Here is a 27,856-nt window from a genome sequence, read left to right on the forward strand (position 1 = left end):
TGAAGTCATGGCTGGGCCTCTTTATGAACTTGGGTTAGATACTTAACCTTTCAAAGACATAGTTTCCTCCTCTGGGAAATGGATACAATTTCATCAAAGAAACGGAGTCTTCATCAAAGTCTTGAGATAGTTAAATGAGAGAACTTACAGTACGGAGAGTCATGTCATCAGCGCTCACTAAATGTTAGCTGTAGTGCGGCGTTCTGTGGAGCGATTCCCCCAGAAGTGGCAGAGCTTTTCACGGTGCCACCAGTGAATACTCGAAGAACTAAGTTGTATGGCCCGTACCAGGTAGGCACCATTCTTAGCACTTTACCTCTGGGGGTTTTTTGGGTTTTTTTGGTTTTTGTGGTTGTTTGCACTTTCCCTCTGTTAACTCAATTGATCCTTATTAGTCAGAAGGTAGATACTATGATTATCTCCATTGTGCAAATGAAGAAACTGAGTTACAGAGACTGATTTACGTACAGTTAGTAATGACGGCTAGGATTTGAACCAAGGCAGCCAAAGACCCTTAAATGCTGTTGGCCTCAGAACAGTCTCCGTAGTGAGGTTTCCACAAGAACATCTAGTAGGAACTATTCCAAGAATGAGCCCGCAGCTTACCCAAAGGTCTAATTGAATGTGTAGCAAACACTCCAGTTTCCTGTTTGCTCTTTCTTCCTCTTCCCTCGTCTCTCCTTCAGTCCTATCCTTTTCATTTAGGTTTGTATTATTTATCCTCTACTTTTCCTTTATCCTAAGCCTGTGCCGTGGGCTTGCTCTGCAGACGCTGTGAGCTGGGGAGGGGGTTAGGGGAACCAGCAGCTACTAAATCTCAGGCATTGCATCCGGTGCCCTCATATCCATGTTCTCACCCTCATTTTGCAGTTGAGAAAACAAAGGCCCAGAGAGTAGGAGTAGTAAGTTACCCACAGTCACATCATTGGCTTGTACCAGAATTACTGTTTGAGACCAGATCTGTTTCCAGAGCTTGCCCTCTTCACCAGGGCTCATCGGTAGTTGTATGCACTGGTATAGCCATGCTGGTTGTTAAAATACTGAAATCTCTCTGTACCTCTTGGTGGATAGCTGCTCTTCCAAGCCTCCCGCATGAGCTCTTCTCCTCCCCGCTGCCCCCCAGTCTGGCCTCCGTGGATGTGCCCATAAGCCAGCAAGTAAAAGGTTGATGCCTGCTTGAGCAGGGCCATCAGGGCCACGTTCCAGCACCAGGCTGGCTGGTAGATGCGTGTCAGTGCCCTTGAGGTACTCTTGCTCTGAACCACGCTCCTGTGGAGTATCGAGTATCATGCTGAGTACTGCTCAGTGTCACTGGGGCTCAGGATGAATGACAAAATAACTTCACAGCTCATTAATGAAACTGTCATTTGGTATCAAATCAGAAATGCTGTGGAGGCTTAGCTGAATTCATTGCCTCCTTTGACCAAGCACAGAATGAGGAAGGTTGCATCTGTGGGCAGATGAATTTTGTGTTCTCACCAAGACTGAGGTTGCTAGAAGAATTGCTTCCAGCGCTGTCTCCACTCCTAGTACCCAGCCTACACAAGCCACTCAGGCCAGGGCCAGCCCTCCTTCTAGGCATTCAGCCTCTGGGCCCCTTGCTTAGAAGCGCTTCTGCCCCTTCTTCCGGAGCCTCCTTTGCCTGCTGAGAGGATCCTCAGGCCTCAGAGGCCCACAAGTCTGGTGTTACTTTTAGAATCATTTCCATTGCACTTGGGCAAAAGAGATTTTTTGGTTGAACTTTTGAACATCATTCCTAACATTCTTTCTTTGGAAAACGCATTCTGTGTTTCAAAAAGCAACTTATAGGGGCGCCTGGATGGCACAGCAGTTAAGCGTCTGCCTTCGGCTCAGGGCATGATCCTGGAGTTATGGGATCAAGCCCCACATCAGGCTCCTCCGCTATGAGCCTGCTTCTTCCTCTCCCACTCCCCCTGCTTGTGTTCCCTCTCTTGCTGGCTGTCTCTATCTCTGTTGAATAAATAAATAAAATCTTTAATAAAAAAAAGCAACTTATAAATGAACTTTTCTGAAAAAAATCAGGTAGGGATTTTTGTAGTATTCTAGAAGGAAACTAAGTATGGAAGATTTTACTCTTCCCCAAATGCTGTTGATACCTTCTTGTTTTGTGGTTGAAGAGAAACGCACAGGTGTGTTACCTGGACTGTTATTTCTCCCGCTTTGAAGCCACACTTTTCCCAGTCTTCAGAGATTCCCTGTGTACTTGTTAGGGGAGTCTAAGTAGCAGTAACATATTGGTCCCAAAATATCAGTGGCTTACTCAATCGAAATATATTTCTTGCAGTCCTGGTGGTATGTGGGCTGGCAGGGTGGCTTCCATCCATGAGCTCATTTGGAGATCCAGACCCAGAGTGGCTTTGCCTTTTCCAACAGACGATGTCCAGAGTTGCTTGGGCCTTGCTATCCCAGTTCACTAGAGGAGGAAGGAGCCTAGAAGGGAGTGTGTGGTAGATTTTAGGGCCAGGCATCATCGCACACACGCATCATTTCCTCTCTGTCCGTTGGCTCGAGCTAAGCCAAATGGTCACACCCAGCTGCAGTGTGGGAACTGTGGTCTTGCTGTGGTCCATAGAAGGGAATGACCTCTATACCTGGTATTTTTCATAACTTTCAGGTAGTTCTAGTCGTAAATGTGCCCTCCTGAAGCGTGTGCTTAGGGGACGTACCGCTGCGATGCCTTCTCTCTTTTGTTCTAATTTTAAGTAGCCTTGGGATGGAGCTAAAGAGTATAATGCTGAGTGAAATAAGTCAGTCAGAGAAAGACAAATACCATATGATGTCACTCATATGTGGAGTTTAAGAAACAAAACAAATGGACAAAGGAAAAAAGAGAAAGAGACAAACCAAGAAACAGACTTTATAGAGAACAAACTGATGGTTACTTGAGGGGAGCTGGGTGGGGGTATGGGTGAAACAGGTGACGAGGATTAAGGAGTGCTCTTGTCATGATGAGCACAGGGTAATGTATGGAATTGCTGAATCACTATATTGTATACCTGAAACTAATGTAAGACTATATGCTAACCATACTGGAATTAAAATAAAAACTTAATAAAATTAAAAAAAAAAAAAAAGAAGGGGCCTTGGTAACAGAGCCACACTGGGAGCAGTGTTTGTTACCTCTCTGGATTAGGCAAGTTCAGACAGTGGACCAGGGAGAAGGTTAGCATGTTGCTGAGTCCACCCAGATTCTGCCTGCTGGACACCACCTTCTCCGAGTACCGTCATGTGTGCAGTGGGAGAGGCCTCCGTTCTGGGCCCAGCTGAATGCTGACTGGCCATGTGACCTTGGGCAAGTCACCTGCCTGAATCGCAGTTTTCTTATCTAGATCAACTAGTAGATAGCTGAGGTATTTCACTGGTTTAAGATGGCATGATTCTAAGAATTTGGCCTCTGGAGATCCTACGGGATAATTACAGCAAGCCCCAGAGTTTAGAGAGCATTTTACAGCTGTTATAGTCATTCAATCTCTAGGAAAAAAAAAAGAAAGAAAACTCCACAGATCGTCAGAGTGTTCATTGTTTAAATGCTGTTTATGAAGCAAAAGGATTTATTTAGAGTCAGCCTCATTGGGTGGTGAACAGCTCAGAGGTCAGCAACCACATTAAAATGAACTTTTGATTTTTAGGAAGGGCTAAAGAGGGGGCTCCTGGGTGGCTCAGTCGGTTGAGCATCGGACTCTTGATTTCAGCTCAGGTCATGATCTCAGGGTCCTACGATTGAGCCCCATGTGGGGCTCTGTGCTCAGTGGGGAGTCTGCTTGAGAATTCTCTCTCCCTCTCCCTTTGGCCCTCCCTGCTGCTTGCATGCTCTCTCCCTCTCTCTCTATAAAATAATAAATAAATAAATCTTTTTTTTAATAAAAAGGAAGGGCTAAAGAATGCCAGTCTAATATAACACATGAACCCATTCACTCTGGATAATTTAAAACTGCCTTCTTATGCTGCCTTATCATTGAACTTCTCCTTCTTTGGAATATGCATTTGGACCTTCACATGCACCAAATATGATTCTTACTCCTTGCCATGAATTCTTCATCGATGTTGCCTTGCCTAAGAATAATATTGCTTCCGAGCAGTCCTATATATTGAGCCAATACTATTCCATATGGAGAAAATATATCTGTGAAACCAGTTTTAGTTTCTAGGAAGTAGTCATAAGTAGAAAGAAGGTATTTTGTGGGCAAGTTATATGTCTGTGTATATATTATCCACTGTATTGTAAGGAGCACTGTATCGTGCACATAAAAACTTCTGTAGGCTTTGGCCTAGAAAGGGTCACGCCTGGCTGTTGAAAAAAATACCAAGAGTTCATTTGCTCGAAGCAGTGGGCTAAGCATTGTGTTAGCATTCAGAATATTATCATTAGTTGGGCTACCTAACACTAGCTGATCTTCTGAATATTATGCCATGTGGGCTTTCAGTGGGACAGGATGTAAGCTTCTGATACTACACTTGGTAGGATTTGGGGCAAAGAAATGAAGCAAAACGGGCCTTGGTTATAATAAAAGCTGTTGTACTGTTATTTATCAAGACATTGTCTTAAAAACTCTGAATCCCCAGTGTATCACATTGAATACATTGCCTCTTTCACAGTAGCCAGAGAACTGGGCCAACAAACTTGTCCAATGAGTAGAATTACTGGAACACTGTTTAAAATGAGAGATTTCCAGACCCTTCTTTGGTGGTGCTGGTGCAGAAAGTCCAAAGCAAGGCCCAGGAATCTGATTTGGACAAGCTCTTCAGGTGATAGGCAAGCTTGAGAAACTGTTACAGTACAGCAGTCCCCAACTTTTCCGAAGAGGGGTCCCATGGGGATAAGAAATTCTCCCGATGTAACGCCCTGGGACAGAAGATCTGGCTGAACATCTAGCCCAGTGATGGCTTGGAGCAGGCCCTCCATCAGTATGTTGTCAGTTGAAAATAAGATTACTTTTGGGAAATGAGTACGTTCTCTCTCAACCTGAGGTATACAGGGAGAGTCAAACCATGCCCAGAAGACCGCTGGGTGAGCATGGAATTAGAACTGGAGGAGAGGGATCTCACATTTAATGGCACCCACCTCCTTGACCCAGTGCAGCCTCAGTCTGTTTCACAGTTAGGCTCATGTTATCTTTGGGACTGGGAACCTCCTGAAATCTAGTGAGTTTAGAAGTCCCTCTCTTGATCTGTGCTCCAGTGGGCACTGTCAGCTTCCACCTGTCCAGCGTTTTCTGGACTTCCAAAGGGGAACCACCCCTCCCTCTGATAGTTACAATTTTTCTTTAATTATGTGAGTCTTAACAGTCATGGAGCCAGGCAGACCAGGTGGTCTCTTTCTAGTTGATTTTGCCTATCTTTAAATCTGGTGGGTTTTGAAGATTGTCTCTCAGGGGGCTTGTTCCCTGCTTTGTAATCTGATGGTGTAGATGGTAAAACATAAAATTGACTTAATAATAGCTTTTAAAGTGAGAAAATATATATACTGGCTAGTTCAGAGATGTTAAAATGTAAAATTTGGTGTATTGTAGAGTGGGAGAAAGGGGTTTCAAGCTATCGAGTGGACCATGCATTGTGGACTGCTAATAAATGTTACTGACAGGTTGGGATGAATGGCAGAGATTTCTGGTCTCCTAGTGGGAGACTCTCTCATTTTAAGACAATGGAATAATGCCAGAAAGACCAAGCTTTAAGTCTCAGCCTACCTCTGAGGAGACCTTTTTAAACAAGAGAATCTCTCTACTAAGATTCAGTTTCCTTCACTGAAAGTGAGTTTCACAGCTCCCACCTCACCTGGTTGTTGGGAGGATTAAAACAAGACACAGGGTCTGGGTTTTTTTTTTGTTTTTTTTTGTTTTTTAAGATTTTTAGTTTTTAAAGTAATTGCTACTACACCCAACATGGGGTTCAAACCTACAACCCCGAGATTGAGAGTCTCGCTCTACTAACTGAGCCAACCAGGGGCCTGAGACTTAATGCAGTGTCCAGCACATAGCCAGTGTTAAACATATGGCAAATGATGAAAGAAAAGGGAATGGCATCAACTTTTGATTTGTTATGGTGGTCCGCAAAGAGAACATAGATCATTACAAGGCACAAAATATATTCAAACTTGAGATGCACGAGGTGGGGAGGGGTGGGTGGCTACAACTGGGAGCCGGGAAACCCAGGGCATGTGTCATTCCATCTGAGAAATTGGTCATATCATGAGCTCTGGTTAGTTTTAAAAATTCAGCCCAGCCAAGTATGCTTTGAGCTCTGTTTGTCCAATGAGGGTGGGAAGAGAGTGTGGGGCCATGTGAAATCTCATGCCTGTGGAACACCTGTGCCCGGGGAAAATGGAGACAGCCACAGTGCAGAATTTCCATGCCCTTTCACTTTAAAGTCTGACCTTAGTGAGCGCTTCATGCATTTTAGGGGTTTTCTGCACTTTTCATGGAGGGGATTCAGATTCTGCAGGTGATGTTGGTGAAACCTTTCACTGTCAGTGACTCTGGCCATGCTAGGAAATTCCAGGCAACTCTGAAAATTCTCAGTGGTTGGGTTGTATTTTGACAACGTCGTTTTAGCTGACTGGTCTGGTTTTTAACTGTTGTGCCTCTGTGAGAGCTGAGGTAGAAAATGAGAACAGGGTACTGCCAGAATGGAGTGCCTGGCTATGGATGAATGATTCACAGACCTACTTGCTTATCCATCTAACATCTATCATAAATCTGACCAGAAAGAAAGTAAACATTAAAGACTGCTTGAAATACGGTTGACCCTTGAACAACACGGGTTTGAACTGCATGGGTCCACTTACACGTTAATTTTTTCCATAACACAGTACGGTACTGTAAATTTCTTTTCTCTAGCTTACTTGATTGTAGGAGTGTAAAATACATAACATACAAAATATGTGTTAATTGACCGTATGTTATTGGTAAGTTTTAGTTCAGCAGTAGGCTTTTAGTAGTTAAGTTTGGGGGGAGTCAAAAGTTATACCTGGATTGTTGGCCTTGTAGGGGTCAACACCTCTAACTCCCGCCTTGTTCAGGGGTGAGCTGTATATATATAGATTGAAGGAACACTGAGTTATCTCTTTCATTTGTGGTTTTGTGTGCTTGAGAATTGGAGCTAGGGCGTATTTTGTGCTGCTAGCAGGAATGAGGAATTGAGAAATCAGGAACAAGTGTTCTTTCTATCCAGTAATAAAGGGCCTGACTTAGCAAAACAACAGAAATCCTGCTTTTGCGCCACCAAGAGTTTTCCTGATTTGGGTGGGACCTGAAGGATGGCAGAGGGGATACTTCATGAAACTAAAAAGAACTTTGCTGAATTAAGATTTTCTGTGCTCTTGTGTTGGTCACTTGCATGAGCAGAGTTAGAACCTGTATTTTATAGTTAAACAACTTCGGTCTTCCTGGGCATTCTTGACACATTAAAAAAATTTTTTTCTTAGAAAATTTTCAATATTCTCACTTGACACTCTCCTGTACTTTGGGGCTCAGTTTAACCTTTTAAGCAGGTTAAAAGTTAAATAACAATGTTAAAGTGAGACAACTCAAAATCAGAGAGAGAACATCGTCAAAGGGCAGAGTGTATGATGAACTGCCAAACAGAACTGTTCGGGCAGTAAGGCATTCACAGTTCACAAGTGACAGAAGACCTTGTTTATGTCTGCTGGTGAAGTGCTGGCCAACTCCTGGTTTTCCGTTGTGAAATTCTGGACTCATTCATTCATTCAACAAATATACCTTGAGCTACTAGGATGTGTCAGGTGCTGTGCTACATGCTAGGGATACAGAAGTGAGCAAACAGGGGCGCCTGGGTGGCTCAGTTGGTTGAGCATCTGACTCTTGGTTTCGGCTCAGGTCGCGGGATCAAGCCCCAAGCCAGGCTCTGTGGTCAGTGGAAGGCCGCTTGAGGATTTTCTCTCTGCCCGTCCCCCACTGTGCATTTTCTTTCTTTCTCTCTCTCAAATAAATAAATAAATCTTAAAAATAAAAGTAATCACACGGGCAAGAATTTTGCCATCATGGAGATTACAATGAATAAATAAACTCATTAGTATTTAAGTACAGATCATGATGAGGCCTAGGAGAGAAAGCTTACACCAAGAAGTAAGAGAGAATGGGGGAGAGGGGAACAATCAATTTGGGAAAGGCTCCCCTGAGGAAGCAGTATTTGAACTGAGATGTGAAAAATGGAGTTTACCCCAAGCACTTACTGAAATAAGACTACCTCTGGCCCACATTAAGTAGCATCTTTTTATTTCCATAATTAATTAGAGATGAAAGCTGAAACACAATTTATACTTGTTTTGCATTCTGGACATTAGGAAGAAGTCATTTTGTAATGGACATATGCTTCCATGCACACACACACACACATGCACGCACACCTTCCTACTTACACGTTCTCCTGCTCACACCCCACCCACAGCTCTGCCATCCCATTTCATAGNATAATTAGAGATGAAAGCTGAAACACAATTTATACTTGTTTTGCATTCTGGACATTAGGAAGAAGTCCTTTTGTAATGGACATATGCTTCCATGCACACACACACACACACACGCACGCACACCTTCCTACTTACACGTTCTCCTGCTCACACCCCACCCACAGCTCTGCCATCCCATTTCATAGAGTAATTTTACAAAAGAAGGTAGGAAAATCATCCCAGATCCCTAGCAGGTCTACCTCAACGTTTCTCGGAAGCTCCTGGGGAGGCTTTCAGAGAGGTGAAACTTTTGATCGCCAGAAGCTTTGAATGCCCTCTTCCTGGATGTGGCCGTGACTTCCTAAGAAGTCCACGGTGCTCAGGTGACCATCTCTGAACTGTCATTAGCTGGAGTCTTGGCTAGTCCAAGTCAGACTTGATGTTCACCCCAGCCCTTTGCCTTGCTGAATCCTGTTTCCTGGAGCTCTATCAGGAAATAGTAGAGGTAATAATTACTTTTCAGCTCACACTGACATCATCGATTAGAGACAGGATAATACGTGGCCGCGAGCAGGACCTGCAGAATTAGACTGCCTGGGTTGGAGTCTTGTCTTCGCCACTGCCTACCTATGTGGCCGTAGACAGCTCACTTCTCTGCGTGAGTGTAAGTCTGAGACAGCGTTGCCTGACACCTACCAGGTCAGATGTGTTTTTGGAATGCAGACTATTTCAGATTCTAGAAAGATAATATATTGCATGTACTCTGTTTTGCTTAATGCTACTAGCCGGGTCTGGGGCAACATCCTATCAGCAGAACACATCGCTGTTTCTCCAGCAAAGCCTGGGGGTACTCAGACATATTGGAAGAAGGGAAGTCTGTAGAGTCTTGTTCAAGTCTGGAGAGTCTAGATTTGGCTGCTAGGTGACTTCTAAAACACACTTGGTTTTCAGAGTTGTAGTATCTCCCTTACAGGTGATGTGTATGTCTTGGGGAGGATTCAGTGAGAAGACGCAGGTAAAGTGCTGAGACCAGCAGGCCCCCAGCAGGTGTGGACTGTTATTATAAAGCCCACTTACTGTTATTTATAAAGCCATTGTAAACTGAGTAGAAATTCAGCCTACATGTCATTTTCTTCTCTTCTCCCTCCCAACCAGTGGGCCTTGACTGTGTGTGAGGCACGGTGCTAGTTGCTGCAAGAAGACAGATGGCGAGCAGACAGGGTCCCTGCCTTGTACTGCAGTCGTGGCACCTGTGGCCTCATACATGGCCCCGCTCTTTGTCCTTTTTTTTTTTTTTTAATGACTGCTTTGCATATCCTACTTTTTCCTAGGTATTTTCCATGCTGGGCTATTTGAATTCTGTCAGCATCAAACCATCCCTCAGATACACTGTTGTGCCTGGTATGTTGTCAAACTGTATTTTAAAAGGAGAGAGGACAGGAAATCATGACACGTGACCCATATAACTGGAAATGGTTCTCTAGCAGGAAATTAGAGTTGAGACAGTCATGAGAGGAAGTACAGTTCTGTCGAATGAGCACTGACGGCAGGACTGAGGGCAGTTGGTACTCAGGCACACTTCTGCTGAGCGTCTTCCCTGTGCCAGGCACTCTGTGGGGGGCCTGAGATTATAGAGATGAATAAGGCTGGCTCTGTGCATCCTTTAAGTGAGCTGGTGTTTGCTGATGTTCGTGGTTTCTGTGTGAGCCTGGAGAAACCAGCCAACCTCTCTGAGCCTGCGTACTTACCTTCAGAACAAAGGCTGGAAGGGCACCTGGCTGGCTCAGTCAGTAGAGCATGTGACTCTTGATCTTGGGGTTGTAAGTTCGAGCCCTACACTGGGTTTAGAGATTACCTAAAAATAAGATCTTAAAAAAAAAAAAAAAGGCTGGGGTAGGTTATAAGTTTTTTTAAGGCCCCATTTTACCTTCAAAAGTCTGTGGTCCTAAGGAAATACCGAACTGGCTTTCTGGTCAACCACTGTCCATCACTCTGGGATTCAAGTAAAGGATAGGGACTTTTGTCACAATAAGAGAGGCTTCATTCAGGTAGACCTTAAGGATTTGTTGACAGTGACAACGTGTTGGAACATGTTTTATTCGGGTTTATTACCTCTGCAGGTGGGGATATTTCATTTCTCAAATAATGAGTTTTGACTAGTTTCAGACTCTGTTTTAGGAGAGAAAGCCCCTTCTTTCATGGAGCTTATATTTCATTAGGGCACAGAGATAATTAAAAGTGATAAAAATGAATACAAAATGTAATTTCAGATAATTACAAGTACAAAGAAAAAAATTAAGATAGAAAAAGGAGAGAGAGTGCTAGGCCGGTGAGTGGAGGGCTGTTTTCAAAGAGTGGTCAGGGAGGACTTCTTGGAGGAGGTGATACTAGAGCAGATACCTGAATCTGGTCAGAGAGAAAAGCAAGCCAGCCAGGGAAAGCTGAGAGAGGAAATCCCTTTCTTTCTCATGGGGGGTGACCATGAGTGCTAAGGCAGAGAGGGGAGAAAGAGTTGGCAAGTTGAAACAACAGCCAGGAGGCTGGTGGTATGCCCAGAGGGAGTCTGGGAGTGGGAGAGGGGCAGAAGGGAAGTAGAGAGAGCCATGCAAACTCCTGGAGGGGAGCCCTGGGAAGGACTTTTGATTTTATTCCAAGTGTAAGGAGAAGCCATTGGAAGGTTTTGAGAAGGGAAGTGACGTGATAGGATTTTTTAAAAAAGATCACTCTACTAGAATATGGATTCCTCAGTCATTTATCAGGAGTTAGTGTAACTCTGGTATAAGTTCATTTAGTCCAACCTGATACTACTACTGTATATGGATTCGAACTTTTAACAGTTGAGGTAACAGCATCTTTATCTGTTATATTTTCTCTCTATATTCCTTTTACAAAAGGTCTTGTGTGAAGATGGATTGAAAATGTTGCCATTTTTTAGTTAATGCTTGTACTATCTTTTATCTTATTTATTTATTTATTTATTTATTTATTGAGAGAGAAAATGGGGGAGGAGGGACAGACATACGGAAGAAAATGTTAAGCAGGCTCCACTCTCAGTGTGGATCCCGATGCAGGGCTTGATCTCACAACCCTGAGGTCATGACCTGAGCCGAAATCAAGAGTCGGACATTTAACTGACAGAGCCACCCAGGCACCACATCTTTTATCGTTTCTGGTGAGACTTTTGAAAAGATACTCTATACAGTCCTCCTTCCCTTCCTTCTTTCCTTCCTGTCTACTTCTTTCTTTCCTCCCTTCTTTCTTTGAAAAAGATGCTTAGTATTTCCTGAGACATCTGGATTCCCTGCAAGCCCGCGTTAATAGAAGCTCATGTTTGGGTAGGGGGGCTTGGCGGCGGCAGCGGTTTTCTTTCATTGTGCAGAGATACCTGGGCAATACTGGACAAAGGTGGTAGAACTGAAATTTTCAGTTCTGTTTTCTTGACTCCCATCTTGTTTGAGACGACGCTTGCTTCTGGTACACTGATTCCATGTTGCAAAAGTGAAAGTGTGTACTGGAGTATGTTAAAGTGAAGCAACAATTTCAGCTGCGACAGTCTTTTGAACCGGCCAGCCTCAAACCATATGTATTTTGTGGTAACCCTGTTTTCTTAGGTATTTCACGCTCGGCTGTGACGCAAGCCTGTGATACCCCATGGACACTCTCGTGGCAGAAGCAGGCTCGCGCACCCACCCTCAGTTCCTCTGAGAAACATCTGTGGGCAGGCTGGGATTGTTACCTAAGTCAGTAACTGTTCAGTTTGTGTTTGGGAAATATATGTCAAAGCCACAAGAGGGCAGCTTGTGCAGTGAAGCTGGGGGTAAAAAGTGCTGCTCTTCAGACAGGGAATACCGAGGGGGAAGACTTCTGAATTGTTCAAAATGTTTCTTGCATAAAGAAGCTTTTTTTACATTATTCGGCAACTTTGTCCGTTCAAAGAGATGGTGTTTTTGGAAATTAAAAGTTTTAAGGCAAGTTCTTCCACACAAATCTATTTTCTCCTCTTTGGAATAGGTATCTGTTTCCCCTTGAATGCCCCCTTTCTTTCCTGGTATTCCAGTCCTCTAACTTTACTGAAATATAATTTACGTATAATAATTCACACGTTTTTAGTGATATGTGGAACACATACAGCCATGAATCCACTGCCCCAGTTAAGATTAAAAAAATAAAGTCCATCTCTCTAGAAAGTTCTCTTGTGCCCCTTTGCAGTCAGTCTCCTTTTGCAGGTCCCACATCCCCTTGAGTCTTTAATCTCTGAAACATGTTTACCGAGATAAAGCATTTTTATAAATTTAAAGTAATAGTCATGCACAAACATTCACTTTTCTAAGAGGTTGTGTGAGAGTTCTGAGGAGACAGGGGAATCAGAGGCAGCTCCTTTCCAAGGCAGTTGTACAAGTTTTTAGTGTGTGGTTGTGGTTGTTGTTTTAATCTGGCTCATATTCACTGAGAGGGAGCACTGTCCTTCATTGCACAAACATTAATTATCCATTTGTTCTTTAAAGCTTATTTATGCTCTCATAATAGCTAACATTTATTGTACTTAAATACTTACTTGTATTAATGAGCTCAAGAAATCCTCCCTCTTAAGGGAAGTACCATTATCACCCATATTTACAGATGTGGAAACTGAGGTACAGTCATACGTGGCTTTGACAGGTAAATAGGAGTGGAGTTAGTTTCCTGATGTGAAATGTAAGATAAATGAAATTCAAAGTTTCTTAAGAAATGTGTGATCTCATTGATCAAAGCTATTCCTGGCTTAAAAAACAACAGCAGCAACAAAAACAGCGCTTCTCTTTACATAGTGTCCCTGGGCAGTGTCACCCATGGTCACAGTTGAACACCATGATGATTCAATTCTGCCTCCCTGACCTTGACCACCAAGTATCCCGGTGTCTGTTTCCTTAGTTCCTGCCTTGGTGGGTCACCTTGCCTGAGCCTCTTCTGCACTGTGGTCAGAGCGATCTTTCCAACGTGCAGTTCTAGTAATGTCACCTTCCTGATTTAAATTCTCCAGTGGTTCACTGTGCAATAAAATCTGAACTCCTGGTTCCTGGCCTTGTTCAGCTGCACGCCCTGCTGCTCTCCATGGCCCACCTTCAGTCCAGCTAGTTGTCATTCTCCAAAGATGCTGTGCTCTCCTGTCCCCACAACCCAGGGACTGGCTGTTCCTTCTGTCTGGAAAATGCCCTCTCCTCCTCCATCATCTCTGTCTGCCAGGCCCTCAGAACTTGGCTCTTACCTTCCTCAATTAACCTTGACGGAGTTGGAATCTTCTTCCCCCTCTTACCTTGCGCCTGTGTTTTATAGCCAGGGTCACCTTAGTTTATAATGGTCTCTCTCCACCTCTGTGCATTTCGAGCCTCACTCAGTATCTGGATCCCCCATCCAGACCATTCTGTACCACAGAAGCAGAGAAGACGCCTGTTTTATTCACCACTGCTATGCCCGGCGTCTGGCAAAGAGCCTGCCCTGTAGTAGATGTTCAACGAATATTTATTGACAGCATGAATAGTGGGTGTTTTTAAATATCAGATTGCACTGGGTTAGCCTAGGATTGCAAACTGAAGGGTCACCGGCATAATCCAGCCATGGACATATTTTGTATGGCCTCCCAGTGTTTTTACCTGTAGGGAGAGGCTGCTGTCTCCTGTTTACCACTGTCTACCCTATTCCTATTTCTTGCTCTTGGTTTACTTCTCTTACCTGTTACCTGCCTGGTCCTGCGACAGAAGGTGGAGGGGTGCGGGGAGGTATTAGTTTGCTAGCTGCTGTAACCAAATGCCACAGACTGGGTGGCTCAAACAACAGAAGTTTATTTTCTCACAGTTCTGGAGTTCTGAAGGCTGGAAGTCCAAGATCAAGGTGTCGGCACGTTCAGTTTTTCCTCTTCTTGACCTTCTTGCTGTGTCCTCACATGGTGATCCCTTGGTCTGTGTGAATGTGTCCTAATCTGCTCTTATAAGGACATATTGCATTTGGGTCCACCCATATGAACTCATTTAACCTTAATTACCTCTTTAAAAGGCCCTGTCTCCAAGTAGTCACCTTCTGACATACTGGGGGCCAGGACTTCGTATGAATTTGGGCGGGGGGTGAGGGGCACTTCATCTCCTAACAGGCAGAAACACAAACTCAATACTGTGGTCTTTGCCTGCTGTCTGGTGCACGTTTATAACAAGTTAGGAAGGCAGGAACCGTCAGAGAGCAGTTTGCTCACCGAGGCGGAGTCGGGAAGGACACATCCCGCACCTGTTCAGACACCTGATCTCTGGGGTGAGCACTTTGATCTTGGGACCATATTCATGTTTCTTCAAACAACTGACCTTCAGTTAAAACAAGTAGAATTTAGGTGCTTTTCGGTTTGGAAATATATTATCCTTTCATTCTGTGCACTCCAAAAACCGACATCTGGCCTGCAACCCTTTTCTTTGCTCCGGGTTCCGTGGACGGTAGAGGTAAAAGCCGCATAATGACATGGCACCGCCTCCGTTTGCTGTGAGCAAACAGCCAGGCCCTTTATTACCCTTGAAACCAGCACTCGTGACACAGATTGGACTCAGAGAAGCAAGTCAAACGCCAAGTTTCTGTGGGTCAAAGTTCCTTCAAACACTGCATGTTAATCAAAAGCTCAACCTTAGTTAATTAGGCCGTTTTGTTGGGAAGAACTTTGGAACAAACGATTACTGAGTTGGAAGAGTTGGACGGCAGGAGTGAGCGGGCTCAGTCTTTTGTTTCTCAGCTCAAGGCTGTGGACTCGTGGTCTTTCTCGGAGGGCGCGGGAGGGAGACTCTTGGGTATTCCTCCTCCTTGGTGGCGTGATAGCCTAATAAAATCTGTGTACAGAGCCTAGCCAATCAGCCTTTACTTAAGACTCAAACTGAATNTTACTTAAGGCTCAAACTGAATAGTTACAGAATATTCTAGGGCTTTCAAAGGTAAAGGAACATTTAAAACACCACCAGCTCACAGTGCTTTCAGATGTTTTGAGTGTTCAGTGATTTACCCTCAAAGGCCACAAGTGAACGCGCCTCTGTGGTAGGGGATTTCAGTGACCGTAATAATCATAGCCGTCCTTCGGTGAGTTTACTCTCGTATGGGGCCCTAAGGACNGAGTGTTCAGTGATTTACCCTCAAAGGCCACAAGTGAACGCGCCTCTGTGGTAGGGGATTTCAGTGACCGTAATAATCATAGCCGTCCTTCGGTGAGTTTACTCTCGTATGGGGCCCTAAGGACTTCTTATCTGTCGTCTTATCCGTTGTCACAATGTCCTTAATAGGTGGGTAATATTAGACCCATGTTAGATGAGAAAAAGAAGGCTCAGAGAAGTTGAGTAAAATGTCTGGGATCACCCAGCTAGAAGGCAGTAGATCTCAGTTTTGAGCATGTGGGCAAACCTTGGAGCTTCCCTTCCCTGTTACACCACCTTTCTCGACATTTCCCCCTGCTCACCAGAGTCAGATTTTCTTCCTTGAATGTCCTTTTAGTTAATATGAACCCAAATAGCCTTGCAGAATTGGCGAAAGTACGAGTCCTTTTTTCTCTGTGTGGCCCAAATGGGCCAGTGGAAATTTCCTGTAGGGCCTGGTTATGTGGCTTTCCTTGTACCGTGCACACACGAAGGGTGTGTGATGATAATTAAACCCTGCACCCTGCATTTCTTCTTATCCCCCCCCCCCGCCCCATTACACTTAGCGGCCACTAGTTGCATACTCCTCATTAGCCATCTCTTGGTCGGTAATGTTATAATGTTATCCTTTCCATTTCCCAGCTCAGGTGACAGGCGTTTGGGGGACACCTTGCATCGGGTCACCCGAAAGAGATCAGCCCTTCCTGGGCTCACTGAGGAGGTTTGGTAAGTCAGGCTGGCTTCATTTCACCATGGCTCAAATGAACATAATCCAGGGGTGGAAAAAAGTAGGTGACTATTACATAGTGACATTCAAATGCTAATCCTTTCTTCTTATTATTATTTTAAACCAGCGCGTATTGTTTCTGCTTCTGGGTGTTTGCTTATTGTAACTAGGCCAGAGTGCTCTCTGTGTATAGGCACGAATGGCCCAGAGGACTCCCACAATCACAAAGAATGACAGGACCTGCATTTGAATGTCTTCGCTTAAACTCTTTTAATACTGATTTTTTCCCTGTAGCTTTTGCTGCATTTCATCACCTCTAGCATGCATTTGTCCTCCACCATTTAACACGTCTGAAGTTGGGATGCGTCTTATGGAGACTTAGAATCAGTGAAATACAGCACTCCTCTGAATAATCCCCAAATGACCAACATTATGTGTTCTCTACCTTCTATTTTTCACAGAATACAAGATTTTTGGGTTTTTTGTTTTTTTGTTTTTTTACGTAGGGTATGAATATTTTCCTGTTGAAGAGCAAATCAATAGGAACTTTGTCTCAAAGGATTTTTGATTCTAATGCTGAAAGAGAAACTAATTGTTTTGGTGACTTCATACAATGGTTTTGAGCCCCGGGACCTCATAAGCAGTGGTGCTGGACCTCAGGACAGCCCACGTGAGATCCTGGAGCAGCCTCCCAGGCAGCCAGTCACCAAATCAGACACTCTTATCCAAAGCCAGGTTCCCCTCCAGCAATCAACACTGTAGGATTTTCAGCTAACACTTCATGCCGTGCTCCCAGAATGATTTGTCAGCATCCGTGTATCTGTGAATGAGTCCAAATGCACATTCATGTTAAATGCATGGGAAAATACATCTTTCTAGAGTCAGTGTTATAGAATGAGGAGGATTCCTCCAGCCACGTGAATCTGGTTTGTATAAGCTTTAAGATTTGCATAACCTCTGTATTATAGGGCCCCACGAGTGATAGTACACTAATCCTGAAATCAGTATGGATACAAAAAAATTGGTTAATAAACATTTTCTGAGCACCTACTATGTGCCAGGCTCTGTGCTAGGTATTGGGTAATTAAGAGATTAAGACAGAAAGATTAGATTTCTGCTCCCAGGCAGCTGGTCTAGTAGTCAAGGCAAACATTAAGTAAAAAAGAGTTGGGGGGCGCCTGGGTGGCACAGCAGTTAAGCGTCTGCCTTCGGCTCAAGGCGTGATCCCGGCGTTATGGGATCGAGCCCCACATCAGGCTCTTCCGCTATGAGCCTGCTTCTTCCTCTCCCACTCCCCCTGCTTGTGTTCCCTCTCTCGCTGGCTGTCTCTATCTCTGTTGAATAAATAAATAAAATCTTTAAAAAAAAAGAGTCGGGGCGCCTGGGTGACTCATTTGGTTGAGCATCCAGCCCTTGATTTTGGCTCAGGTTGTGATCTCAGGGTTGTGGGATCAAGCTCCACATCAGGCTCCACACTCAGTGGGGAGTCGGCTTGAGATTTTCTCTCTCCCTCTGCCCCTCCCCCTCTCTAATAAATAAATCTTTTTTTAAAAAAAGAGTCATGAGTGGGCTGAAGAATTGTAAGGAGTTCAGGGAGTTTAAAACCAGAGGACCCCTAACTTAAGTAGGAGGTGTGACCACCAGGGAAGGTTCCTTGGAATCTAAGTGATGTTTTAATTGAGTCCCAAAGAAGAAGGAATGGCTTGCTAGGCAGAGGGAGCTTGGGGGCAGGTGGTAGTGACTGTCCCAGATGAGAAACAACCTTTGTGAGGGTCTCAACTTAGGAGAGTGTCAGCTTCAAGGAGTAAGCATGAACCTAACTGGGCAAGAGAGAGAAGGAGGGAGAGATAGGGTTTCAGAGGGACAGATATCTGTTGCAAAATAAGGACTCAGTCAAGTTTGTGGACGGATCTTTAAAGCCCCTTAGAGATTGATTTCAGACTGATCAGATTTTTTGTTTTTGTGCTTCGGACATAAGTTCTTCCTTCCCTATCAGCATTATTTCCTAGAGCTGGATCCCAAGTCCTGTTTTCTTGCCAGGCCTTTGAATTCTCTCTAGATCTATATTCTTAATTTCCCTCACTACCCCCCCCACAGGAAGGTGATCAGGGAAGGGGGATCATTGGCATTGTATATGATTCCCTCCCACCCAAATGCCAGATTAAAAAAAAAAAAAAAGATAGTTTAAATAGAATAGACAGAGGCCAGCTACTTGACCCTGCTTCCATTTTGGACCACGATGAGAGTCTCAGGTTTCAAGTCTTTTTTCTTTTTCATACTAATATTTTTTTATTATATTGTTAGTCACCATACAGTACATCCCTGGTTTTTGATGTAAAGTTCCATGATTCATTAGTTGCGTATAACACCCAGTGCACCATGCAATATGTGCCCTCCTTAATACCCGTCACCAGCCTATCCCATTCCCCCATCCCCTCCCCTCTGAAGCCCTCAGTTTGTTTCTCAGAGTCCATAGTCTCTCATGTTTCATTCCCCCTTCTGATTACCCCACCTTTCTTTATCCCTTTCTTCTCCTACCGATCTTCCTAGTTCTTATGTTCCAGAGATGAGAGAAACCATATGATAAAATTAGCGTTTGATATTGACATTTCTATCAAGAGTACTGCCGAGCTGAGGCACTTTGGTCAGTAAACTAAACTGGAAGATGCAGAAACCTATACATGTACGTGTACAAACACACATATATTCACACACAGAACCCCATTTCTATTGAATTAGCCATATCAAGCTTGCTTATTTCTTAATCATGGGTGAATTTGATGTGGTCATTTTTCGAGAGTTCTGTTTAGTACAGGGGGTGACCAGAGCCAGATAGATCTTTTTTAACAGGCTTATAATCTTTTTTGGAGATTATATATATGTATATATATTGTTTTTGTTTTTTTACCTCAGTCTGAGATAAGATTGGTCTCTTTTCTCCATACAGAAGGAAAGAGAATCACTGGGCATGATTGATATAAAGAAATTTGAACTTTTAGTATGAACTTCTGGTGACCTCTTAGGCCAATCCTCTTAAAAAGGTAGCATCTAGATTATTACCTGATTTTTCTCAAGCCACAGGAAGTTTGTGTTCCCCCATCAAGAAAACGGGCATCAGAGGTTAAATGGCAGAGGTTAAATGGCAGAGATCCCCAGGAAAGGTAAAGGGGGAGAAGATTATGGAGTTCCCAGTGGAAACTTGACATAAAATAATTAAGACATTTTGAGTAGCAACCCTTTCCTACACATCGTAGCCTAGCTTCCCCTTCCAAGTAAGTTAATAAATTAAGAAGTACATATTGTTTAACCTACAACTTGAAAATGCACGTTGCTTTTGAAAAGGAGAAGATGGTTTGCAAAAAACATTGTTTTCTGTGGTAACATGCTGTTCATATTTCTGAATTGTAGCTCTCATTTAGTTAGTAACAGATTTCTTAGCAACACTTCTTCCAAAATCCCAGAAAATGATCTTCCCATTATTATCATTTTCCAAGAAGACAGACTGTAATTCCAATAGAACCTAGGTCATCTCCTAACTGTTACGCAGCTCATGTGGTCCGTATGAAGAAAACTTGCTGAAAAACATATACACACAAGTCCAGCAAATGAGTTGAAATAGATTCTCTTTCATTTAATCAGCTACTAATAGGGACCTGTCAGAACGTGACCCCGTGCTGCTGCAGGGTCTAAACACAGCTTTCCTGCTTCCTTACCTGAAAACAGAAGGGATGTTTTCCTCTTACGTATTACTTCTTACTATTTGCTTTGCCATATAACTTACTACTATACACAGGGGGGAAAAGGCCTGGAATTTAATTTGATTCAAATTAATAAACCTACAAACGACCCCCACAAGAAAGATCCTGGGGCAGGTGCATGGGGGATACAAAGATGCTCAGACATGATCCTTGGTCCAGGAGAGTTGAAGAATGAAAGTTTAGAGGTGCCTGGCTGGCTTAGACATGCGACTCTAGTTCTCGGGGTCGTGAGTTCAAGCCCCACATTGGGCGTAGAGCTTCCTGGGATGGGGGGGAATGAAAGTTTAACCATTTAGTTAAGAAGAAATATTAACAATAAAAGAGTGCATTAGAACAAGCAACATCGTAACTCAAATATTTAATGGCATTTTTAAAAAATGCAGTAGAAATTAGTGGATCTCTTTTCTCATCTATATCCAGATATACCAGAGAGTAAACTCCTTGTCCTGTCATCTGGATCTCTTACTCTCCTTTTCTTTGGTTCGATCTCTGACCCAGTTCAATGTCAGTGCTAATTCAGGTATGAGGCCTGCTGGTGTTGAGAACTTACACAGAAGTAACCCTGAAGTCCTTTACAGTTTATAATTATCAGTGTGTAATTACCATGATGATATAAGCTGAAAAATATTTCCAAGGCTTGGTGTCACAGTATTTGGGCCCAACTCATGCTTAGCCTCTTGTAGATACACTGAATCTGGGACTTCATAACGAGACATCCCTTTAACCAAGATGATACTGGGATCTGTTTCCTGGACCCAAACAAACATATGTTTGGAAAAACTGGTTTTTGAAGGGAAAAACTGGTTTCCACAGGGAGTTTGTGGTTAATCCCAAACTGGACAATTTCCCCTTTTAAAATTATTTCATTCATATGGCCAAAAGTTTCATAGAGCCAGTGTTCCTTTGGCAACCTGCTCCTTGGTGACTTGTTATTTGCAAAACAAGGTGACCCGTTTTCAAGACTGAAAAGGTAGAAAGGGGATGTGGGCTGTGACTCGGCCAATAACAGACGGCAGACAAGCGGATGTTTGCCGACAAAAGGAGGACTGTCTTCCTAAAAGGAAGACATTTGTTCCCACCATGGACAAGGAAAAAGAAAACTGGGCATCAACAAGATGTGTGTGTCTTTTGGCAGAATAACAGGTCGATGGCGGTGTTATGCTTTGTGGGAGGGTATTTGGTGCTCTGGAAAGCAAAGAGAAAGAATACTCCAAGGTCATGGGGCTGACATCTGTGGCTAAGGACAGCATCGGACCCTTAGGCAAATTTCATGGGTGACAATGAAATGTCAGCCCTGAAGTGTCCAAGAACAAGGGTTTCAGACCAGTCATTAGACATGCTTCACAGTTACGTTGAGCTGGAGCCTCATCGGAGGCTGCGTGTTGGTTCAGACAGGTTTCCCCCAGCTGTGTGCATGGTTGCCATGGCAAGGGCAGGCGAGAATAGAATATCTGACGGTCACTTCAGCCATACGGGCAGGGTGGGAGGGTGGCGGTGGTTCTGTGCTACCCCAAAAAAAACCAGAAAAACAAAACAAAACAGTAACGGAATAACTACATTGATTTCATCAAGAATGGCAGAAATCCAGTGTCTGCAAAATAAGCAAGGTCCTCTTGAAACTAAGACCAAGATCAGCAAAATGCAAGGGACATCTCAAGCAAAGCATGGAGTGGTGATGGAGAAGTCAGGCTGGCACGAAGGGGGGCCAGACACAGACCGGGTCTTCAAATCTAGGGGTGTTGGTGGTACCTACTGATTTTTGTTCATTTGCACATGTGCGGTCACCGAGGGATTCTTGAGGTCATAAGACATTGTAGTTAGAAGGAACCCTAGAGGTGATGATGAGAATCAGAATGACAATGAACATTTCTTGAGTGCTTACACGTGCTCCAGGCGCGAAAGAAATCTGCTACTTATGTTGTTACTCTTACGGCCTCATTTCATTTCCACGAAAATCCTGTGAAACATGTGTTAGGATACCTATTTGGCAAATGAGGAAACGGAGGTATAAAAGAGAATGTGTAACTTGCACAAGATCACACAGTTAGGCAGGGGGCAAAGCTGGCCCACACACCTAGGTCGGTCTCGTGGCTCCTCAGAGGGCCAAGGGCGCAGGCTGCTTGACCAGAGCTCGCTTCTCTAACACATGCTGAAGGGCAAATGACAAGGGGATGTATTGAAAATGACAGGTGCTGTACTCTGAGTTTACGATGCAAATGATCAAGTGTCCCAGTGGGTACTACGCTGCCTCTACGTCCCCCTCACTAAGGAACTGGCTCCAGCTCTTAACCAGTCAGTCAGATCTGGGTCCCAGATCTGTTCCTCTGTCCCTTGGACGGTGTTTGCTCGGGGACACCTGCTTGTACTTCAGGTTTCAGTCATTTTGAGAACTTAAAAAAAAATTCCCCACACCAATGTTCAAGTGCCATTCACTGAGACTCTGATTCAGCCGTCATCAGTATTTTTTGAAAGATTTGCCATCGGCTCTCACATCTGTCCGTTGTGGACAGGCAGTGCTTTAGACTTTGCTTCTCAGCCTGGCAAATGGTGGTATATTACTTTTTTGGGAGAAAACAATCCGTGTTCTCCAGCAGCTGTTTTTGTTTTCCCTATGGTCTGTGAAGATGGACGGGGCTTTAAAAATCCTTTGATTCCTAGGAAGACAGCTGTCGCTACTCAGTGCAGTCCTAGCTGAGCATCCCGTTAGAAGTCCTGTGAACCACACCTGTACTTCCTCCCTACCACACTGCTCTGCACATATGGCCTAATAACTTCACATCTGAAATCTTACAGACCGCAGCAGGCTCCACACTGTTCATATGGTTTCAAGAGCGAGGGAACGTTTTTGTCTTATGACAGCTCCTGCCATCTCCAGGTGATAGTCACTTAAAATATACACAAAGTTACATATATACATATTTTAGTTCCCATTTTATGTCTGGGGGAGATTCTCAAAAATCTCATCTGACCCTTAATGAGACACCAATAAGAACAGGTTAAAAGATTGTTCTAGACTAGTACCTTGATTCTTATTTTTTTTTAAGAGAGGGGGAGAATGCACACGTGGGTGTGCAAGTAGGGGTAGGGGGCTACAGGCAGAGAGAGAGAAAGAGAATCTTAAGCAGACTCCACCCCCAGTATGGAGCCCAACGCAGGGCTCAATCCCATGACCCTGAGTCGAAATCAAGAGTCAAACGCTTAACCGACTGAGCCACCCAGGCACCCCGAGACCAGTACCTTGATTCCAAAGTGAGAAAATCAAGTCTGGAATTTGAGATGAGGCCCATGGAAATAGCCAGGCCTACAACTCACGTCCCTTGCTATGAATGCTCTTTCCCCTGCATCCTGCTCCCTCACTTAAAACTCTCTTCTGTAGCCTGTCCTCTTCGTTTACCCCACCATCTTTCTAGTTGTAGTCATAACTGTATTCCTGAATTATTGCAATAGCCAGGGAAGGATAAAAACCAACCTGGAAGAAACTACAGCAAAATGCCAACCGTGGCTTAGTTGGGAAAGTAGAGGCCTGATTTTCATTTTGTATCTGCTTTTCTGTGAGTTACGCATTTTCTTTAATAAACAAGTATGACTTTCCTAAAGGAAACCCCAAACCATCAGAGGAATAGCCTTCTTTCTGGCCTCTGAATGTATGTATTCATCAGGCAGCCCACTCTCTGGTGTGCTCTCAGATTTGCCTTCCTAAAACATGGGTTTTCCCTAGTCATTATCCTGCTTAAAGCTTCCAGGGCACCTCTTCCTCTTGAGAAAAGTCCAAACTCCTAGAATCCGAAGGTCTCCTTGTCTAGCCCCACCCTCTACCTGTCCCCTTATCTCCCACCACACCCAACCCAATCCTGCCAGCCGGCATCCTCCCTGTCCGAGAGCCCGGAGAACTCTGTCCAGTTGCTCTACTCCGCTGTGCTGCTCATGGAGCTCACGCTCTATCCTTGCCTCTTTCCCTGTCCAAATCCATCTTTCTAGGCTCAGCTCAAGCCTTTCCTCCTCCAGCTCACCTTTGTCACCCTTCTGAATCAGGAGTGGCACATAGGCTTCATTATAGATGACCAGGTGCAGGCCGTTGACAGTAGCCGGAGAGCCTATGTGTGCTCAGAGGGGAAGAGTTCTAAGATCAGTTGTGGTTCCTGTCATAGACACCAGAGGGGAAAATGACAGAATGTATGTTACATATTTTCCATCCAGACCTAGAACCTTTCTTTTAGATCTGTGATGTCCAGCGGAATAGCCACTAGCGACACTTGGCTATTTAAATGTCGATTAATTAAAATGAAATGCAACTTGAAGTTCACTTTCTTAGTCACATTACCCACATTTCAAGTGCCTCAGTAGTGGCTGCTGGCTGTCATATTGAACAGCCAGTGTGTTGCCTGTAGAGTTACGTGACAATGTTAAGACAGAATGTATTTGTTTCGTGTGTGCTTTGTTTTCTCAGTGAGGCCAAAAGCCTTTTATGGGCAGGAATCCTCTTTTTTGTATCCCTAAAGCACCTAGCCAGTGCTGGGCACATTGGAAGTGCATTGTATCTGTCGAGTTGAATTTTTAGTACTGATCTGGCAATGTGCCGTAAAGTAGAACAGTAAAAAGAGAACTGATTTGGAAATCAGGAGTTTGTGGCCCCAGTTCCTTGGCCAATTGGTATGTGACTTGAAATATCTCATTTAACTGAAGTAGGTCCATTTCCTCAAGCATAAACAGTTAAAGTCTAGGCTATACCAGAGGATTTTTCCAGGCTTGCAATTTTGTGATATATATGGAGTGTTCACTTTTATTTTTTTTTCATTTTTTAAATTACTTATTTGAAAGAGCAAGAGAGAGCACGTGGATGTGTGCACACACGTGTGCACGCGTGTGACGAGGGGGAGGGCACAGGGAGAGAATCTTCACGCAGACTCCCCAGTGAGGGCAGAGCCCGTGTGGGCCTCAATATGGGGCTCGATCTCATGACCCACAAGATCATGACCCTGAGCCGAAACCAAGAGTCAGACAGTTAACGATCTGAGCCACCCAGGCGCCCGAGCGTTCACTTTTAAACAAAACACGTATATACACATAACACACACACAGAGAATGAAAACTTTTAAAATATTCTAGCTTATTTTAAAACTTGTTTATCTCACTTTGCAAATGTCTAAGACTAGTGTTTTAGGGTTTAATTCCTGCCAGATCTACAAATTCTTTTCTGAAGGGAATCACAGCAGAGGCGAGATGACCCCCTAAGTAGAGCATGTCAGGATGAGATAGCCTTTGTCAGCAAGATGGTGACAAACATGGACGTTCTGACGTAATGCTTGACACTATTCATCCCAACTGTACACAGAAGCCACCAGTTGACCCCGCTGGCCCTCTGCTGTCGCTCTAAGTAAGCAACCAGCCACCTAGGCCGCTCCACTGTCTGTTCTTGTATGTTTTGTAGGTAGCTAAGAATGTTTTTTACATTTTAAGGGTGAGAGAGAGAGAGAGAAATATATGTAACAGAAACTGTATGACTTGCGAAGCCTAAAATATTTACTATCTGGCCACACTAACGACTAGTGACCTTCATGTACAGTCCCACCGCTTTTCAAGGCCAGTTGCTTCCAGAAATGTCCTAAGGGCCTGTGTCTCAAACAAAATGGAAAAAAAAGTTCCATGTTCTCTGTGCTGTAGAGAACCTGGAAGACGGGAAGGGCAGCCACCCAGGCCGGGACAGAGTAGTAGGTGGGCCGCTCAGCTCTGTCACCTTTGTGTCCAAAGCAGGCTGGACCCTTGACTCCCTTCTGATGTGGAAAGCTAGTCCTGGGGTCCGGAAACTGGTCCTGACTTTGGAAAGTTGATGAGTCACAGTTTCTGGCTTTGTCCTCCTTGACATTCAGCGGTCATGAGAATGAATTCTGAAGGCCCCTTTTAGGGGAGAGCTTCGCCAATACTCCCCCCCCCCCACCAAGCTTATCTAAAGAGAGAGCCCAGGCCTGCCTCTCATTTTGTTCTTTTTCTCTTGCCCCTTGCCCTTTCAGTGCTTGGGGAATCTAGATTGAGTGAGCAGATAAAGGGGTGAGCGGGGCTGGGCCAGGGCCAGGGTCTGAACTCAGGCAGCAGCCCAGCCCGGTGGGCCTGAGGCGAACTGCAAAGCAGAGAGTTTTAAAAGTAAAACAAGGACCCTTTTTCTCTGGGTGTCCCTTGGGTTTCCCAAAACCTTCTTTCCACCTAGGCCTGTCCTATAGGCTTTCACCAAGTCTTGGTTTCTAAAATGCACCTCTTCTTAATTATCCAACACTCAAGTTTGGGCATTTTTCCTTTTCTGATCTACCCATTTTTTTCTCCTCCCCTGTTCCATTTTCTCCTCTGGGCTCGTTTTCAGAGTTGTCTCACCCTTGGCTTCTGTGTGTACAACTGCCCCTGGTATAATCCGGTTTGCCTCACATCTAATAAAAATCCAAATTTACAAAACAAAAAAAAATTTGAAACGTAAATCTTCCCTTTGTTAAAGAAATTTCCCCCATATGAAAGCCTGGTATCTGTCTCCCTCCCTTTATGTTTACCAATTTCTACATTACATTATAGCCTTTGGTGATTGGGGCAGGGCCTCTGGTTGGCTGCAGGCAAATTCACTTTGTATTTGCAGATCACGTGGCACCGTGAGTGCATACTCTTGCCCCCATGCTGGATGGTAAAAAAAAATTTACTTTCCCTGGTTTGTTTACTGTCGAGCCTGAGCTCATTAAATATATCCAGTGGCCTGGGTCATGATCATACAAAAAAACAGGACCTTGGCTTGCTTATAACGAAGGTTTGCATTTGCTTCACTTGGTACAGATTCATCTGGAGAAATTCCCAGCTTATTCTCAAGGATGATTCTAGCTCAGCACCAAATCCCAGTGGCTTCCAATTAATAGTGATGAGCAGTGCCTGTGCACCGTTGCTCCATTCTAGAATTCCCAGCTCGGAACAATGCCACTGTCATGCCCAGGGGAGTGTCCATTAGAGAAGTTGGCTCTGGGTCAAAATGCTGATGGCCAGTTCCGGATGGGACTCCCTGCCTTGCAGCCTTGGGTTTCACCATTGCTCTGATAGCCGAACACACAGCTGCATGAGAGCTGAGAGAGAGAGAGAGGAGAGAAGCATCAGAGATTGAATTGCAAATATGCAGAAAAACCATCATTTTTGGGAATCTCCCATTATTCAGAGTTCAGTCTGAGCCTCATACTTAGTTACAAGCTGGGATTTTAACGACTGAGGGGGTGGGTTCCAGGCCTGTCTTCCACCGGTAATTAGCTTCACTTGACTTCTTTGGGTTTTTGTTTCCTCATTTGTAAAATAGGAATCCTAAGAGTATGTGCCACGTGGAACTGGGGGGAGACTGAAGAGGTAGTGTATGTCAAGAAGTTAGAGCTGGATCTTGTATACAGTGGATGCCTAATAAATGTTGGTATTAGTGTTTTAGCACGGATGCGGAGGGCGTGGTCTGGTGCAGTGTTTCTCAAAGTTCTGGGGCTCAGTACATCTTAATAGGCAAAGAAAATTTTTAAAACGCTCAGTTAACTTCAGATAAGCTTCAGGTAAGCAATAAGTAATTTTTAAAATGTAAGTATGTCCCAAATATTTCACAGGTACTTTTACTAAATTATCATCCCTTATTTATCTGAAACACAAACCTAACTGGGTGCCCTGCATTTTTACTTGCTAATTTGGGGGCAGCCTCATCTTTGCATTCTTAAAAATTATGGGGGACCCAAAGGGCTCTTACGTGGGTTGTACCTGCTGCTGTTGACCACGTTAGAAATTCAAACTGAGAAATTAAATATATTTGTTTAATTCCTTC

General features: G+C 44.1%; 1 protein-coding gene across 1 annotated transcript in view; it reads left to right on the plus strand.

Annotated features, from left to right (window-relative positions):
• The window catches only part of RBM47 (RNA binding motif protein 47), a 158,611-nt gene that overhangs the window by 49,172 nt on the left and 81,583 nt on the right, over positions 1-27,856 (plus strand). Inside the window, 1 exon segment of the mRNA XM_034671911.1 lies at positions 16,201-16,284. The gene's annotated coding sequence lies outside the window, so the exon portion shown is untranslated.

This window comes from Ailuropoda melanoleuca, chromosome 11 (assembly GCF_002007445.2).
Source record: "Ailuropoda melanoleuca isolate Jingjing chromosome 11, ASM200744v2, whole genome shotgun sequence".
Taxonomy (NCBI): Eukaryota; Metazoa; Chordata; class Mammalia; order Carnivora; family Ursidae; genus Ailuropoda; species Ailuropoda melanoleuca.